Source organism: Peromyscus eremicus, chromosome 6 (assembly GCF_949786415.1).
Source record: "Peromyscus eremicus chromosome 6, PerEre_H2_v1, whole genome shotgun sequence".
Taxonomy (NCBI): domain Eukaryota; kingdom Metazoa; phylum Chordata; class Mammalia; order Rodentia; family Cricetidae; genus Peromyscus; species Peromyscus eremicus.
Window position 1 is genome coordinate 116,737,889 of NC_081421.1, and position 16,778 is coordinate 116,754,666.

At 44.8% G+C, this 16,778-nt stretch overlaps 1 protein-coding gene across 1 annotated transcript in view; it reads left to right on the top strand.

Moving 5' to 3' along the window:
* The first annotated feature begins 11,833 nt into the window (after positions 1-11,833).
* Positions 11,834-16,778, top strand: part of Lpar3 (lysophosphatidic acid receptor 3) — a 67,204-nt gene continuing 62,259 nt past the window's right edge. Inside the window, exon 1 of the mRNA XM_059266397.1 lies at positions 11,834-12,003. The gene's annotated coding sequence lies outside the window, so the exon portion shown is untranslated. The remainder of the gene's footprint in view (positions 12,004-16,778) is intronic.

Genomic DNA, 16,778 nt, shown 5'->3' on the forward strand with positions numbered 1-16,778 from the left:
TTCAAGACAGGGTCCCCAAAATTTTTCATGTGTTTGGTTCACAATATTTGCTAAATTCTCTGGTGATATTTTTTTGGATCATGGCTTATTATATGCATAAGCTTAATTTCCAAATATCTGGGGATTTTCTAGACCATAGATTTTGTTTTCACTTTACCTTACTGCAAATTTAGCCAGAGAATAATTTTAACTCTTAGATGTATTGAAACACTTTTGTGATTCAAAATGTGGTCTATTGTGATGGCTGTTGCATGTGTCTGTGTTTTGGTGACTGTTTCATGTGTGTGCATTTTGTAATTGATACTGTTTTGTGAACTCCAGTTAGGCTAAATCAAGTATTCTATACGCTGATTTTTTTGCCTGCTTTTACTGTCAATTACTAAGAAATGCCAGAATCTCCAATCATTTACAGGTACCTTATTTCTCACTTTAGCTAATTTTTATCTCATGTATTAGAAAAGTCTTATTTGATGAGTTGATCCTTTTGCTAACAGCATTTCTCTGGTAATAAGATATTGCATACCAGTTATTTTAATTATCATTGCACTTGAAAGTAGACACTATAGTTGTGGAGACAGAGTGAAATTGGGTGAAGTTTAATTAGTAAATATTACAGAAGACACTGTAGGTTTTTTTTTTTGTTTGTTTGTTTGTTTTTGTTTTTCAAGACAGTGTTTCTCTGTGCAGCTCTGGCTGCCTGGAACTTGCTCTGTAGACCAATTAGCCTTAAACTCAGAAAACTGCCTGCTTCTGCCTCCCAAGTGCTGGGATTAAAGGCATGCAACTGTCATGCCTGGTGACACTGTGACTTTTGAACTTGACTGTGAGGCTTAAGAATTGTAGTTACTTTAAGTAATATTTCTATATTAAAGCCCTATAACAGTTTTTATTTTTCTTTTCTGGTTTTCATTTTTATTATTTGTTTGTTCTCAAGTACACAGATCATTATGCTTCTTACTATTTTTTTTACTTCCTCCTCCATTATGATTTATCTCCACTATTTCTGGTCTGATCACAACACAACATAATCAAACTAAGCCTCATCTAAGTAATTAATATGAAACTAAGATTTGAGCCTCTTAGAAAAGCTTCTATTATAGCAAGGTATTTATAATTACATGTGTTTTTTATTGGTGGTGGCAAGTAAACTATTAATAATAGCAAAACAAAGCATAAAATCATGTGATACCATTGTTGCAATGTTTTATTTTCAATATTACAGAATCCTGCTTTATTTGACTTTTTTATTTCAAAAAAACTTTTTACATTAAAGAGAACACAAAAAACTGTTTAGCTGTTGACTTCCATTTCAAATGAATCAACCCTGCATTTTAAGCGGACTGAAGAGCACTAGCTCAGATTGTTTTTATAGTGTACTCATGTTAGTCTGCTGTGTTATTATTTGAATTACACAAGAACATTAAATATTAATTTGGCCAGAATCCATCAGATCTAACTTTTAAAAAAAAAGTCAATCCCAGAGACAAGAATGTCAGGATCATGTTACAACTTTCTGTTGCAAAACCAGGAAAACATTGAGTACATAGACGGCAGAAAGCTCTAGCAGGGTTTGTTTACAAGTATTTCCTCTTTCTCTTTTACGTTTACCAGAACAAATATTTGTACAGCTGAAAGGGTTGCTAGTAGCAGGTTCTTGTTGACTGCCTCAGGCAAGGCAGATACCTAGTCATAGCTGGAGTGTGAGCTTTGGGAGAAGACAGCTCGTTATATAAGGGATATGTTGCTGTGGTCCAGACGCGCCTTCATTTTTGAGTGAACTCTTAGTAGGCTGTAGTCATTAGCGCCATCACTCCTTCTGAAAGTTTTTTGGTATGAGGCATACACTTCTTCGGCTGAAAATTCAGGCAGGCAAATGCAATACTATTTTTCTTACACTGGACCTAGAATCTCTCTTACCTCTCTTATTTCTGTCACTGACATGATTTGTCACTCTCTGGGCAAACTAAGGACAGTTCAGCAGTTCCATCCTGTGTTCTCCATGTTGTGGCATTCAAGTTCTGAAGTGACTTTGGAGTGTCTAGATGTTGGAAAGCAGCAGATGGGTTATGAACGGCATGTTCCCTTCGTTCTTCTGAGGATCGTTTCCTTCTCCTAATCTTTGGGTTCTGGTCCCCGCCCCCATTGCATCTGCTGCTGGCATTTCCCCAGGTCTTTACTGGCAGCAGATGACTGTCTTCTGCGCTACTTTCCACCACTCTTGGGACCCACAGAATCCTCAGGCATTGGGCTGGTCTCCCCTGGGTCTAGTCGGCTATGTTGCCAGTTTCCATAGTACTATGCCATGAAATACACAGCCATGTGTCCCATTGAAGCTGCAGTTGGAAGGCAGGGCACACTTCCCCCTCTGTCTAGTCAGGATGTAGCAGACTGGCTCATGATGACTAATGTTTCCCAAATCTTCGCATCTGAGGAAATCAGTTCAAAGCCCCATGGGTTCCACGGCCTCTTCATCCCTGGATTTAGGCAGGAGCTGATATAGCTGCTGTCGGGTTAAGGGAAAAGAAGAAAATGAGCCCTGTGTAGGTTAGTAAAGCTCAACCCACCCCACCCCCACCTTTTGCCCACAAGGCAGATGGGGGAAGCTTGACAACAATGCACAAAGAAGTTTATGTTATCCTGGGACAACACAGAGAATATGTTAGAACACAATCTACCATATGAGTCCCGTGTTCCTACAGTTAAGGGGGGTCGTCAGTGTCTTAGATAATTGGCAGTGAGGTGGTAGTGGTCCTGTGGCCACAGTTTTTGTATTTTTTTTCCTATTTCTTTCTCACATCAAATTCTCTTCCCCAGGGAAAGAAACTCTGGGGCCCAGGGAAGCTGGTTTGCTCTTCATCTTGTCTCCGTCATGGATTAAAGCCGTGGCTTTTGAAGTTCTGGAGAACTTGATTTTGCAAACCACAGACCTTGTTTTATTTAGGATTTTTTTTTCCTGCTGGAGTTGGGGCAGTCTCCCTGTAACTCTGCAGCTGTGGGTAGGATGTGTTCGTTCTCTCTGTTCTTTTTCTCAAATGATTGGTTGTTCATTTGCTGCTGTTTCCTGGTTTCGCTTGGCTTGGTGGAACTGAAGAGTCCTGGGGAAGCAAAAGATAGCCAACCAAAGGACACTACATTGCGAGCTCTTCGCCACTGGAAGCGGTGAAGTGGCTGCCAAGATAAAGCCTGCATGGGGGGCCGTTATCCGAGCGAATTTCTGGAGCATGCTTCCCTTGGTGGTGGCCGATTGTCATCTCTTGTCCACAGTCCCCAAGGCCAACTCATTTATGAAGGATCTTTCCTTTGGGGGTCACATGACAGAGCGCATGTCAAACACAGGTGTGCTACACCAGTTCTCCAGGGGCCAATGAGTGAGACAGGAAGTTCAGCTCAGGGTCTGGTTTCATGCACAATTTAAAATGCAACAAGCCATCACTTCTTCATCAGACTTTCTCTTTTTAGACATTATTTTTACAAAGTATTGGGCTCTACCCTGACACTTTAGATGCCTTATAATTTTCTTTATAATTGTTTGTATTTGAAAAGGAGTGACTAATTTATTTAGAGTTCCCCACTCTTGCATGGATTTTCTTGGGGAGGCCCAGAGAGAAATTTATCCATATTCACCCAGAGAAAGCACAAAAGGCCTCAGAAAGGGTTACAGTTAGGAGAACCAAGGAGTTTACCAGGATTACTAGTAGGAACAAATGTTACTGACAGGCAGCTTCACTGGGAAGTCCCTGTGCAGCCATAGGCAGCTGTACCCCACGAGAATTCCCTCCCCAAGCCAGTCATTTACTTCTTTAAATAAACCCCAGGGAGAGGAGGGTCTCAGGCAGATCTCATCCAGGCTGGTGAGTCCCAGAGATCTCACGAGCTGTCTTCTTCTTTCCACAAAGGCTTGCAAATGGGCTCAATCCCATGAGCCCATGAGCCCATGAGCCCATGATTCCATGAAAGTGTCATGAGGGTGGAGACAGCTGAAGATTCGTGTACAGTCTTCAGGGTAACACCTATATAACATCTGTCTGTCTGTCTATCTATCTATCTATCTATCTATCTATCTATCTATCTATCTATCTAACATCTATCTATCTACCTATCTATACAAATATTTAAGCAGTAACACACACACACACACACACACACACAATCTTATCTCTGAATTATGTAAGTTCACACAAACAGGGCATTGATTTGCAGTATTTGTTCATTCATAAATCACATGATAAAAGCAAACAAAACTGATTATATAGTTGTTTTCTGCCTTTTATTAAAAATATCATATGAAGTGAAAAATATATTCTTTTTATTACCTGTTCTAGGAAACATAATTTCTATGCCTGTATACTAGCATATTCTGTTAATGAATGGAAATATATTGAACAGTTTTTCATTTGATATTTGTGTTATTTGAAGCATATTAATTAGGTATGGCATCCTGAAATGTTTACATACATGTTAAAGTCTTCACGAGTCTGTAGTGGAGGTGTCTGTGGGATAACTCCCAAATGTAAAATTACACAGTCAATGGTATGGCCATGGTTAGAGTTCTGGCTTATGTCCCTGTTTCCTCATATGTAGACCTCATAAGTTATAGCAGTGTACCACTATTATTTTATACATGTACGCATGCAAAAAGATGTCAGAGAGACAGTGCTTGGTTACCACTTCTAACCTTCCTTTTGTGATTATTGAACTTCTGGACTTACTTAAACACAAAACAACTCTTTTCTATTTTATTTTTGTGGATCTGTAAAGGAGAAGTTAAAGCCTTGGCTAAAGTATCCACACCGAAGCTTCCCTATTTTTCTGAGTGAGTGTACACTCCTGCATGTCCATTGATTGACTGGCACCATCAGAGGCCTAGTGATACAGCCTTAAGAACAATAAAAAAGCACTTTCTTTGCCCCAGGATTTTTTCCCAGTCCCTGACTTCCATTCTGTGGCAGTGACCACAAAAACACGCTGCTGCTTATCCGACACTGACCTCAAGGCACACCTCACTTAAACACATACCTCGGAGAATGAATGCAAAGTACTGCAAATTACCCACCAGAACCATCAAACTAATTTCTACTCCCACCAGCAATGCCTGAAGCTACATATTCCCTTCAAATCTTAGTCAGTAGTGGGGAACCTCCATAATGAAAAAACTTTTGTCAACCTCTGCAGTATTCACCATGGCAAGAAAAAGGAGCCCTCCTAGACAGCCATCAACAGACAAATGTATAAAGAAAATATGGTAGATGCAGCAACATGATGGAATTTTATTCAGTTGTAAAGAAAAACAAAAGCATGACACTTTTCCTGAAGCTGGATGGAACCAGAAATTATTATTCTAAGTCTCTCATACTTAGAAAGAAATACCACATATTTTCTCTCATGTGTGGATCCTAGATTTTAGTTTTTATGTATGTGTGTGTGTGGGGGTATAAGTCATGAAACCATCCACATGCTATGAAAGTGGAGGCTACAGGAAAGGAAGGAAGGAGGCCAAGGGGAGGAGTGTGGGGAGACAGGGCCAGGAGTGCGAGAGAAGGAGCTATGGAAAGTACGTATGAACCCGCTTGATGAAGCCCATATCAATCCTTATGCTGATTAAAAGCAGTTTGCCAGTTTGGAAGCTAATAAGTAGCCTCTCGTTTTAGTTTTTACTTTCACAGTTAGACCTGTTGAAATATATTTTCATATATTTTTGGCCACTTTTCTTCCAATTATTGGTATACTTGATTAATTTTGTTTTGATATTACATTTTTAACTATTAGAAGTTCTTGGGGCTGAAGAGATGGCTCAAGATTAAGAGCATTTACTGCTCTCCCAGAGGACCCAAGTTCAGTTCTCAGAACAGGTTCTCAAATGCCTGTAATTCCAGCTCCAGGGATCAGATGCCTTCCAAGGGCACAAGCACACATGGAACACATTCACTCACACATACATGTAGCTAGAGTTTTCCTGCCTGGCCCACAGTCAGGACAAATCTCTGTCACCTGCCAGTCCCACAGCCGCTCAGATCCAACCAAGTAAACACAGAGACTTATATTGGTTACAAACTGTATGGCCGTGGCAGGCTTCTTGCTAACTGTTCTTACAGCTTAAATTAATCCATTTCCATTAATCTATACCTTGCCACATGGCTCGTGGCTTACCAGCATCTTCACATGCTGCTTGTCATCGTGGCGGCTGGCAGTGTCTCTCTCTCAGCCTTCCACTTCCCAGCTTTATTCTCCTCCTTATCCTGCCTATACTTCCTGCCTGGCCACTGGCCAATCAGTGATTTATTTATTGACCAATCAGCAACAAACTTGATATACAGACCATCCCACAGCACATGCACACTTATAAAAATGACATTTTTAATGAAATTGTTGGGGTCTGAGAAATGGCTCCCCAGTAAAAAGTGCTTGCTGCTCCTGTAAAGGAGCCACTATGGTCCTCAGCACCCACATCGGGCAAATCACAGCCGCTTTAACTCCAGCTCCAGGAGAATCGGACCCTTCTGGGCTCCACAGTCACCTGTACTCGTATGTGTACATCTGCACACACACACATATACAACACAGACACACTCACACACCCAGACTGACAGACAGGCACACACACACACACACACACACACACACACACACACACACACATACACACACGTTTAACAATACACTAAAAAGATTTTAGGAGTCCTCTACGTGCCTCTCAGTAGACTCTACAGGGAAAGTGTTGATCTTTCAGCTACCATCTGCTGAAGACAGTTTTCTCTCCTACTCTTTAGTCTGTTATTTTAAAAAAATGCAATTTAAAAAATTTATTTTTCTTTCCGATATTACATTACAGCCTGACCACAGTTTCCCCTCCCTTCCCCCAGCCACTCCTCCTCCATTTCTCTTCAGAAGAGGGCAGGCCTCCCGTGGATATCAACCAAACATGGCACAGTGAGTTGCAGGGAGACTGGGAACTCCCGTCCTAGTAGGGCTGGATGAGGCGACCCAGTGAAAGGAGAGGGTCCCAAAAGCAGGCAAGGGAGTCAGAGACAGTCCCTGCTCCCGCTGTCAGGAGTCCCACAAAAAGACCAACCTACACATAACATATATGCGGAGGGCCTAGGTCAGACCCAAGCAGGCTCCCTGGTTGTCAGTTCAGCTCTGTGAGCCCCTGTAAGGTCAGGTCAGTTGATTCTGTGGGTTTTCTTGTGGTTTTCAGAGGGGTCCTTGGCCCCTCTGGCCCCTACGTTTCTTCTTCTCCCCTCTTCCAAAGGATTTCCAGAGCTCCACCTAATGTTTGGCTGTAGTTCTCTGCATCTGCTTCCATCAGCTGCTGGATGAAGCCTCTCTGATGATGATTATGCTAGGCTCCTGTTAACAAGTGTAGCAGAATATCATTAGGAATCATTTTATTGACAAAAATAGATTTATTTTTGTTACATACATATATATCTGTTTGTATGTAGCAAAATCAATGACTATTTCCTGTGATGTTTTACCTTGTTGTTATTTTTAAGAAGTTCTCTCTAAACTTGAAATAAGTATAACTATTTTTCTAATTATTTCATGGCTGTTTTGACAAATTATTTTGTAAAGATTTGCATTTATTTTTATTTATATGTATATGTCTGTATGTATTTATGCCATTTGCATGAAGGTGCCCAAGTAGGCCAGAAGAGGGAATTAGATAATCCGGAGCTGGAGTTACAGGTGGCTGTAAACCATTTCACATAAGTGCTGGGAACCAAGCTGCAGTCCTCTGGAAGAGCAGTCAGCGCTCCCAACTGCTGCACATCTTTCTGGACCCTGCTAAATTCATTCTCTATGTATGTGAACCTTACTGTGGTAATGATCTACCTTTGCCCCCATCAGTGACTTGTGTCAACATCAGGATTATCTTACTTTTATTGATTTAAGATGGCAGCTTCTTCAAATACAAGTATCTTTATTTTCAACAGGATCTGTAGGTACACTAGATATTTTTTTAATCATTAATTTGAGAATCTTGTAAAGTATATCATGACCATATTCACCCCTCTCCCAACTCTTTCCACTCGCCCTTCCCTCCCGCCCAACTTTGTGTCCTTTTCTTCTTTTCTGTTGTTCTTTTTACATCCATCAGGTCCAATTTGTGCTCCCCATATGTTCTTGGATGTGTGGCTGCCCTCTGGGAACGGCTGACTTGCCATGGGCTACAGTCTTAAAGCAAACTGACTCCTCCTCCTCCTCCCTCATCACCAGGTGCTCCCACCTCCTTAGCTGGGGCGGAACTCCATGTCCACCTCCCCCCTGTGCTGGGATTTGGTCTGGCTTGAGCTTGTACAGATCTTATGCATAGGGTCTCAACTGCTGCAGGTCCACACAAGCAACTGCTCTGCTATGTCCATAGGACACTGTTTCCCTGTAGTAACCACGAACTCTGCCTCGCACAGTCTTTACTCCCGTCTCCTGCAATGGTCTCTGAGCCTTGGGGGGAAGGGGTGTGATGTGGACATCTCATTTAGGGTTGAGGATTCAGCAGTTTCTCATTCTCTGCACTTGGTCTCTGTATTTTATGCCATCCACTGCAAGAATGGCTTTGTAATATATTTTCACATATGATAGGAAACAATTCTCCCCATTACTTATTTTCAAATTGGTCACTTTGGGGAACAAAACTGTGCAGAGTAAAGTGGTGTTCTGATAACCATGGGTGAAGTTTTTACTCCGTATGTAATAGAGTTCTACTTCGTACAAAATATAGTTTTCTCAATCTAAATGGGCGTGTGTTCATTTTGACTTTTGAGTTTGGGGAATTTATGATCACCTCTATGATTTTCCCTTTGAGCTTGTTAGCAGGAGGCTGAGGTGTTCTGCACAGGACCACCCACTCTGCTGACATCGTCTCATCTTATTCTTGGTCCTCTATGTTCATAACTGCTTGCTTGGTTTGTCCTCAGAACCTTCTAGCTAACTATGCTTTCAGGTACCGCTTACACCTTTCCCTTCACGCCATTCCGTTTTCTCACACATCTGTCTGCTGCTGGAGGCAGCCTCTTTCCTAATTAGTTCAGGGCAGTGAATTTCGACACAGCCTCAGTTCAGATTGTTCTCAAAGTGAAGGGCGTGTGATTTCTTGCCCTCATGATTGCAGGTCCAAGAGTGGATGGAGGAACACAGGCCTCGTTCCATAAACCAGGGAGGAAAGTCACCCTCGGATTCTACGTTGCTTCTCTCCATGGCAAGGGGCCGCTGTTGTTGTTTTTATTAACAGTTAATAATTAACTTATCTAGTAGCACTTACATTATAGTGTGAAGATGCATGGGAAGGAGGGGGCTCAGCTCCTTCAAGGCTGCAGTCCAAACCCCCCTTTCCTCTATGAAGCAATGCTGTAACTCTTTGCTTTCCCGGGAATATAGGAACACAAGGAAGCTGTTTGTTTAAAAGGTTTTCAATGACTTCCCGGCCAGTAGCCAGTAGCCATCATCATGCTTGCCACGTGTGGTATTAGCGTTGATTTGTTTTTGCTAAGTGGTACTAATTTTAATTTGTTTTTAACTAATAAAAACATTTGAAGAAGTGAGATGTCCCTGATCCAACAAGGACTTAAAGAGGACTCCAGTGGCTAATCCTTGAGCTTCATCTTAAGAGTCAGTGGTTTTTTGTTTTGTTTTGTTTTGTTTGGGGGGGGGGCATGCATCGTCTTCTCCTTGTCTTTGCATTTTGTCCTGCTCCTGACTAGGTCGTTACCACCGTTCCTGTCTAGCTCTGTCACTGCCGTCACTTCACCCCTGACCCCTTTGTTAAAAACCGGGGGCAGCCGGGCGGTGGTGGCGCACACCTTTAATCCCAGCGCTCGGGAGGCAGAGGCAGGTGGATCTCTGTGAGTTCGAGGCCAGCCTGGTCTACAAAGTGAGTTCCAGGAAGGCGCAAAGCTACACAGAGAAACCCTGTCTCGAAAAACCAAAAAAAAACCAAAAAAACAAAAACAAAAACCGGGGGCAGCTGGAATGGCATTCTCCTTTGCACAGGCCACCACACCCCTTTCCCTTTCTCCTGTTGGAAGGATTCCTTGCTAACACTAGCCACACGTGACTCCACAGGGTCAAGGTTCTCCTTTGTAAAGTTCAAGGAGTCCCCAGGCTACAATGTAATGTTTCCCAAGTCTTTTGCTTGAATAGTAGTTTAGTGAAGTGTGTCCCTCTATCCAGTTCAGATGCAACATACCATAGTGATTTGCTGAATTCACGGCTGAAGTAATAATAGATCGCACATGTGATCAAACTCTAGCCATAATCCTGTGACTGGCTAAGGTCCATGAGGCTATCACTGTTTAAGGGACGGGGTACAATGGGTGAATAGAACGTTATTAAAACACCGTCTTCAGAGATCAAAAATCTGTTTTTCAAAATAAAGATTTTTGTGTTTGTGTGTAAGTTGGAAGAGGGGAGTTGGGTCTCCAGGAGCTGGAAATACAAAGGATTTTGAGCCATGTCACATGGCTGCTGGGAACAGAACTCTGGAAAAGCAGGAATATCTCACGGTCACCTGTCAGACCCGCTGTCCCTCATGATCACAGAGATTCTCACAGGCTATCTCCTAGAAAGTGGTTTCATTCATTCATTCATTCATTCAGTGTGTGTGTATGTGTGTGTGTGTATGTGTGTGTGTGTATGTGTGTGTGTATGTGTGTGTGTATGTGTGTGTGTGTATGTGTGTGTGTATGTGTGTGTGTATGTGTGTGTGTATGTGTGTGTGTATGTGTGTGTGTATGTGTGTGTGTATGTGTGTGTGTGTATGTGTGTGTATGTGTGTGTGTGTGTGTGTGTGTGTATGGGTGTGGAGGCCAGAGCATGCCCTTCAGTGTCTTCCTCAGTTGCTCTCCACCTTGTGTTTTGAGTCAGTGTTTCCTACTGACCCTGGAGCTCACCAGTGGGCCAGGCCAGCAAGCCCCAGGGATGGATCCAATCCTGTTTGCATCTTCCCAGCATGGGGCTTGTGGGTGGGTGCAGCATAGACAGACAGCTCCTTACACGGGGGTTGAGGATCAAATGCAGAAACTCAGCTTGTGCACTTTACTCACTGGGCCGTCGAGGGGCACAGAGAAGGGTCCCATTGAATGCACACTATTGTAGGCGCCCAAACCGACACTCTAGACATTTCCCAAGCGTCTGAGGCTGAGTAGGAAGGCTTTTCACTTCACAGTATCTTCTTGAGAGGTTACCAGGAAGGCCCATCTTCTAGCATGCTGTGACCCAGATTTTGTTTTCCGGCACAGAGAGAGCTGAGCCTTTAGACTTTTGCTTTCCTTTGCACGGTCTTTGCCAAAGGTGGGTCAGTTTTGAAACAGCTTATCCAGGACTGTTCACTGCGGGAGGCCAAAACGACTCCCACAAGAAGCAGAGATACGCCTTGTTTCCTGTTGTAACACAAAGGTGAATTCTTCTGGGACTGCCTGAACTCTAGGATGACTTTGGGATTCAGGTTTTTGGGTATCAGGTCTGGTCCTGGCAGTGAGCCTGCCTCCCACAGGTGGTGGCTTTGGGAAACGCTTCCCAGGAGCCACCTCAAACAGGTATCTCTCCTCATAGAGGAGAGAGGGTCAGAGCAGTGCGTTTCAGTCCCGGGATCCCTCCGAGGTAAGGCTCCCTCAGTTGCTACTGGCTCTTTAGGAAGCCTTAGGTGGCCTCTCCAAGCCGGCCACCCCCATGGGCACTAGGTCCCTAGCCAAGCTTCTGCAGACCACCTCCCTGGGCCGCCGATCCGAGCCTGGCCGGCTGGGGGCGCTCTCCCGTGGGAACTTGCAGACGCACCCGGCCGGCCGGGCGGGACCGGGCCGCCGCTCCACCTCCACCCCCTGGCGAAGTTGCCCGGGACTCCAGGCGCGTCGCGGCGGACGCTGGAGAGCAGGCGCTCGGCTCTGCCTGCCTCGCGTCCTCCGCCGCTGGCTGGCCGGAGCCCGGTCGCCCCGTCGAGCTCCCCCGAGGGCATGCGGCAGCCTCTGGACACTCGGCTCCTGGGCTCGGCGGCGTGGGCGAGCGAGAGCGGTGAGTGCGGTGTGCGGATCGGGATGGGGGTTCCCGGCAGGGGCTTTTTCGGGGTTCTTTGGTCTCCAATCCTCTTCACACGCCGGGGACGCAACTTTCCCCTCTAAGTGCGGCGTACCTTGCCCTTTCCCACTTCGTGTTTCTCAAGAGCAAAAAATCAATGCAGATGCAAAAGCCCGGCTGCATCCGCCTTGGTTGTGGGCTGGTGGGACGGGCGCAGGGACACCCAGCTCCATCACGCCGCGCTTTGCAGGGGCGCTTCTTTCCAAACTCCGCGGAGTCTGTCTGGTGATGGGAAATGGGTTCTCCCAGGGAGTCCTGGGAGGTGACATTTTTCACCTTGCAGTTTCCTTGGTGTGGTGGTCTGACTGTTGGTAAAAACTCTCAAGATTTGGAAAATAGTTACTCTGACCGGCTCCGACCAGTTGTGAGGGATCCCCACTCACCACGGGGGACAAAAGTGCTTTGTTTTTGTAGCAGTTTCTTCACGGCCTTCTCTGTGCAAGTTGCCACTATCAGAAACGGCTTAGAATTTTCTCAGGCTTGTGATTTGAGGACTGACTGAATATTGCGAACAGTTTAGTCTTATTAACATGATTGTGGAAATGGCCCTCCAAAGCACTTAGAGGTCATTTTGTAAATGGAATGATTTCCCCCAAATCCTCCCCTCATAATTTGCTTGTCGGTGCGTCAGTTTTGTCCTGACTAACTCTTGATTTTGGAATGTCACATTCACAGTAAAAGACTCAACTTCTCAGGGTTCCTCCTTGTAGTTTATAAATCAAAATCCTCTTTGCAAACGGGTGACCATTGCGTACATGCCCAGCCTTCCCTTAATGCAGAGCGCCTGAATTGCTAAAGAGAGTTCTTGGGTTTACTCTCTGCCAATAGTTGTCAGTCCTGCTAACAGTGAGGTTTGGGTTCAAACCTGTGTGATGGTTTCAGTGAGCTCAGGGAACCGGGGGCTGGGACTCCTGTCCCTGCTCCCCCAGGAATGATGCAGTCAGAACAGGCTTGGCTCAGTTAATCCAGTTTGCCTAAGCAAACTGGGCCATTTTGAAACATCCAGCCAGCAAACCCCGCCAGTTAGGTGGGCCCTATGTCTCGAGACCCTGTGACCCTGAACATTTAAGCACGGGGACAATACTTGCACAGTACTACCATATAGCCGGTGAAATTGATTGTTCAGAAATTTTTTCCCATTAATATATTTTTTTATCCTTCAGTATTCAAAACCGTGATGCTTTCTTTAGTCTAGTGATAAGTAACACTCTTCTAAATCTTACCAAATGCATTCAGCAATTACAGATCTTTATATCAGATCAGATCTGTTTTGGCTTGGCTGTTTTATACATCTTATAAAAATAACTGATTTGCACATGTTTTTATGAATGAAAAATATTAAAATATGCAATGATTTTTCATGTAACTTCATCTGAACTTGAGATGCTACAATGTGTTAATTTTGGTCTGTCTCTGCCTCTCGTCTCTGTGTCTCTGTCTCTCTCTCTTTCTCTCTCTCTCTCTCTTCAAAAATACACAGGCATTGACGGTATGCACACACAGTATAAGAGCCAGGTAGCAAATAATGCTAATTCTCTAAAAGTTGAGCACTCATGCCTAAGGGTGGGTGTGTTGCTTCTCCCTAAGCTCCCCAGCCCTCTCCTGAGGGTCAGAAGCCATAACTTAAGCCAGCCTCTTATTTCTTTAGGCTGGGGCAAGGGGAAATTACTATAACTCCAGTATGAATTGCTATAACTCAGATGACCCATTAGCCACCCTCCTTGGTATATACATTAGTTCAAATGCTTTCTCGCTTGTGATTATACTCAACAAAGTGGTTAAGTCTGATTGTAAGCTTCTAAATGGCCCGGGCCAGACTCAGGGCATTATTATTAATGTGGCGTAAAGGGAGGAACAGACTTGATAGCCAGCCCAGCCTTTACTCTAGCCGGCTTCGTGACCGTAGGCACATTGTTTGACTTCCCTGGGCCTTAGTTTTCTCATCTGTAAAACTGAAGATTACATTCATCTCCCAAGATTAAAAGAGAAAACAGGAGGGTCCCTCAAATACAGGAAGTACCAAAATGGTGCTTGGCTTTTCCCTCCTGAACATATGTCCTGACATTCATGTAGACCTGGCCACCGTGGTCCATCGTCCCAGTGAACATGTGCAGAGACTCCAACTGCAGGTGTCTTAAGCACACACACACTTCTTTTATATGCTGCCCCATTCCTGGACATGGACCTTGGGTTGGTTTCTCTTTTCACCGCTGTGACCACCATCTTGACTTGAAGCTGCTTAAGGGAGGAAAGACTTACGTTGTTTCATGATTTGAAGGCACATCCCGTTACAGTGGAGGGATCTGGAGCAGAAGGCTGCTTGCTCACATCTGGGGGAGGTCAGGACGCAGACAGGGGAAAGGAAACATGGCTTTTAACCTCAAGGGCCCTCCCTCCTCAGAAACACTCTTCCTCCAGCGAAGCCTTGTCACAGCAACCCCCCAAAGCAGTGTCTGTGGGGGACACTTCACATCTACCATAGGCATTTCCCGTCCGTCTCACACTGTGCCGGCAGTGAGCATTCTCCTCTCTGGTGTTGATGCGGCAGCATCCTCAGCCTGGATTTTGTGTGTAGGTAGAGACGTTCAGTTCTGTCATGTGTGTGAGAGGAGGTGGTGAAGACAGGGAATTGTCCCCATAATCGCCTAAAGCACTGGTTCTCAACCTGGGGGTCGAATGACCTTTTCACAGGGGTCACCTAACACCAACAGAAAACAGATATTTACATTACGGTTCATAACAGTGGCGAAATTGCAATTAGAAAATAGTAATGAAATAATTTTATGGTCGGGGGTGGGGGGGTCACCACAACATGAGGAACTGTTTTGAAGGGTCACAGCATTAGGAAGGTTGAGAACCACGAGTTTAGAGCTTGTGCTTTGTAAGGGATGGGCCAGAAGTGGTTGGAATATGAGAGTCCAGTTTCTCATCACAGCTCTATCTCTGTGGGATCTGCGACCTTACATACATTACTTGTCATTTGTTTTAGTTGATTTGATGATTTATATGACGGGGATTGCAAATCTTTTCTCAGTTACCTGCATGGGTTAGTGATAGGTCCCTTTAAGTCCTGTATATGAGCTTTGTAATCTGGAAGGGGCCTTATAAATGGTAGGAATTAAAGAGGTAGGGCATCCAGATGTGGACATCTGGGGCATCCAGGTATGAACTGTCCAGGGCAGATTCACTCAGCACTGGTTACGTGAGTGTCAGAAATTCCATGTGGGTGTCTTGAGGACCAAGTGGACATCATTGCCCTCTCTCCATAGGTCTCTCTCCTGTCTTCGAGGTCATACTAGACTGCAGGGAGGAAATTAGAAGCAGAGCTTAAGGAGCTGCTCTGTGAGGACCAGGAAGTTAATTGCTGACGAAGATTACTAAACAGCATGCCAGGCACAGAGCAAAGTTCCAAGCTTTAAAGTTAAAAATCGTCTTTCACCTCGGTTCTTGGTGCATAAAACCCAAGAGCTAGTTAAGGCCAGGAAGAGAGTGGGAACAGCAGTTGTTAGTCATGCTAGACATGGTACTGGGCCCCTACACCATCCTCTCTGCCCTGCGACTTCCTAATGACTTGAGATTTTAAGGCTCCCTCTGCAGAGTGACTGCATGACTCAACCTTGATCCCTGGCAGCTTAGGTCTTTCAGTCAGAAAGACCAGAGAGTAGTTCCACCTGAGGGAAAGGCCCCAAGGCTGTAGCCACCTCCTCATCATGGTCCTCCAGGCCCCATCCTCTTCTTCCCCCACCCCTCCTGGTTTGGCTGTGTAGATCCTGTCCCCTAATTTGTCCTGTTGGCCTATAGCTTTCAACTCCACTTCTGTCCTTGACCCCTGATGTCACCTTATTCTCATAAGCCCTGTCTCCCCTCATCAGACGTGACAGGCTGTTTTCCACAAGGACAGCCACCCTTATCCCTCCTAAGATTGCTAATCAGGCCCCCTAACTGCTCATCATGTGTCTTTGTTGTTCCTGGGACACTAGGCTGGGCGGGAGGAGGTGTTCCAGCCTTGGCTTTGACTCAGCAATGTGCTGACTTGCGGAGTTATAAAGGGACGGCTTGGTTTGTGGCAGGGCTGGGTTGGGGGTCAGACAACCCTGAATAAGCATGCAGGTTTGTCCAAAGGCCTTCCAAGTCTTCGTAGAGGCAGTGATCATATTTTATGAATGAAACTTTAAGGCAAACCCTTGGCAACTCTTCAAAACTCAAGTCTTGACTACCAGCTGAACCACTGCAGAATAACACTCCATTCTCAGTTTCTCACAGCAAGGGTTCATGCAACCATCCCATCTCATCTCTGGGATAGTGACCTTGATCACTTGGTTGTGTTGGTGTCTGTCAGGTTGCTCCACCTAAAATCACTACATTTTCATTTTTGGGTTTATTACTATTTGTAGGGAAGGATTCTAGACAACGTGAGTGTGTGTTCCTCACTGAACCTCCGTTGTGAGAGTTGACATGCATTGATGACTTCTGCAAGAGTCAACCATGTCTGTGAAGGTTGCCAAGGGTGATTTGGGATTTCCAGCACTCCTCCACGTATAAGTTGGCATTCTCCTGCACTCTCTCGTGCTCACTTACAGTGGGGAACACTCACGAGACCCCTTGTATTCAGTGTTGAAATCTTAGGTTTGCGTTCATTTTGATGCTCAGATTACACTCACTGGAAATTCTGTGATGCTTGCTCTTGTGTTTCATCATTTTTTGAGCCTTCC